At 42.7% G+C, this 2,500-nt stretch overlaps 1 protein-coding gene across 2 annotated transcripts in view; it reads right to left on the bottom strand.

The window, feature by feature from the left end:
• The window catches only part of LOC125956501 (uncharacterized), a 19,763-nt gene that overhangs the window by 322 nt on the left and 16,941 nt on the right, over positions 1-2,500 (bottom strand). For both annotated transcript variants that reach the window (XM_049688434.1, XM_049688435.1), the window contains one exon: positions 1-2,500. This exon is cut by the window's left edge and continues 322 nt beyond it; it is cut by the window's right edge and continues 387 nt beyond it. The gene's annotated coding sequence lies outside the window, so the exon portion shown is untranslated.

The following is a 2,500-nucleotide window of genomic DNA, read 5'->3' as shown; positions in this document are numbered from 1 at the left end:
GTGACTCTCGACGTATCGTAAACGTAGTTATGCTTAGAGAGCGAACCACGTGAGTGTGTCTCCGGTATCATCAGGTTTAACCAACAGCAAGACAGGGACTCAAGTTTGATTTTTTTTCCTTTTTTTTCTTAACACTACGTTTACAATTTGATGGCGATGACGCGCATCCGCTGGACCCAATAGTGTTTTATTATCCTACTACACGAGCATACCCATTTTTAGTGTACTAGCTGCTGTCCTATTGCTGGCTCGTTAAAGAAGAGGGCGTCGTCTCGTTATCTTCTTCTACGCAATTGAAAAACGCGGAACAAGCGCGGAAAACAACATTGGAACATCAACGGGCGACTACTGATTGATACGCGGATTTCTATAACTGCCCCATTATCATCATCGTTATCGTGTGTGTGCTGGTGCATTACTCTGTGTGTGCTGCTGTTGTGTACGATCCATCGACCAACGTGTGAAAACTCTACATTTAGATTATCGTGATGGAGGAGACTGGTTCGTGGATCGAAACATTGAAAATTTTCCACAAAGACACCGGAAACACGTTAACGACAACCGAACAGATCGAGATGCTTCATTTGATATGCGGCGGAAGCACTCCTTTAGTCGCTTTGATCACATTCATGAATACACACACACACACAGACTCACACACACGCACACCCATTATTGGTTCTATCATGTAAGTTTGAACGCAAATGATCAGGTTTATACAGTGCTAAACGGAATGCTCTGGTTCATGATCATCGCCCAAGGACTGTGGTACAAGGGGATACAGTTCGCGTGATCTCAGATACCTGCCTGTCGTAAGTTCGATTGCTTTTGATACTGTTGCGTCAAGTCTATCGAGTAGAGAAAGAATGAAAGAGGGGGAGTATTGGACCCTCCCCCACGGTAATGGGGCCTTATTATGTTGTGTCCTTTGCCTTTATATTGCAATGGTGGACACCGCCTCCTTCTAAGCTGTCTTCTAGGACGTGTTTCGTGAATTGTGCTGCGAGTATGTATCGCTTGATTTCATGGGATTTATATATCATGCTCATGTAAAAATTCTATCGAAAAAACAATCTACTGTGAATGCTAGCTTGCAGTCTTCTGCTGCTCGCTCGTTTAATGCCCACCCAACGATCGCACCCTCTTTTTGCCTACTTGTAACAATAACTACATCCATTCCGTACGTTTGCTGGGAAATCTAATACCAACAGCCCGTATCCGCCTATCGCTGCTATGCGTCCTTTGTGTAAAAAATTCTCTATTCTCTCTATCGCGGCCTATCTCTATATTTATCAGCCACTTCCCGAAACGATCGATTGCGTTCGCTCTCTTTGCTACAAAAAACAAGGCAGGACTGGGCTAGGAAATGGTAGTGAATGCTTGCAATTGCTTCAAATGGTTCTCTTCTATCGATTGAAGGGCTCTCTAACTTTCCTCTGCTGCTCTCTTGATCGTATCGATATGGCCTATGTTTTTATACAAATTTGATTAATCCTTAAAAAATGTCCTCCGCTCCTCCTGCTCCTTCATCTGTGGTGTATTGCGATTCATGTTTTGGTCAATGGTTTTGTTTAATTTTTCTTTCTGAACTCCTCTTAACACTCTTGAGAGGTACGATTATAGCTTATGCCTTGCCGCCCTACGCATAAATTCTCGAGTTTTTGCCCAGTCCAAGCTTTACTATGATCGATTTACGATTATCATTCTTCCCGTTCTGGTTTGTTCTATAATCGTAAGAAACAAAGGACAAACATTTCCCCTGCTGCTACTACTGCTGCTATTACTACTTCGGCTTCGGATTGGATGATGATATGCGCTACCCCGCTCCTTTTTTTTGTAAACATCCACCTTTTTCCAGCCTCAGCTGTGAGTAATCTGCCGCTTTTCCGGGGCAAAATCCATTGATATTTCTCACAATCGTTGTATGTATGGCGTACCTCTCCCGTTTCCACGGCATGTGTTTGCATTGTTTTGTCCGGTGAAAACACCTTTTGATTTTCACTTAAACATCGCATGATTAATCTGTTTGCTTGAGGGGATTGAATAATGCGAGGAGTTTGATTTAAACGAAGGATAAGCACAAAGCACAAATTTGTTGATGAGGGACAACTAAGCAAAGGCACTTTCGTATGGAATTTCCCTGCACCACTTTCTCTTGCTGACTAGTACCGCGATAATGGTTTGGGTTTAATGGTCGCGCGGATCCTGTTTTCTGATCGATCGATGACTCTCCTCCAGGGAAAGGTAACTTAACCACAACCAAACGGTTTAGAAATACAATCTTATGCTTTAACATAATATAAGGGAGGGGAGGGGGTAGATAAAGGGAGCTATATCCGATAACACATTTCCCTATTTCCCTTCCTGATCCTAAGAGCGATCGATTGTGTGCGTTAGGAACTTTATTTAAAAATGGTTTGAATGTGTAGCGTGTACCTTTTGAACCATATACACCATAACATGTAGCTAATCGAATGCAACAAACAACATACACTCATAG

This window comes from Anopheles darlingi, chromosome 3 (assembly GCF_943734745.1).
Source record: "Anopheles darlingi chromosome 3, idAnoDarlMG_H_01, whole genome shotgun sequence".
Lineage (NCBI taxonomy): Eukaryota > Metazoa > Arthropoda > Insecta > Diptera > Culicidae > Anopheles > Anopheles darlingi.
This window is presented reverse-complemented; position numbering and strand designations above follow the sequence as displayed.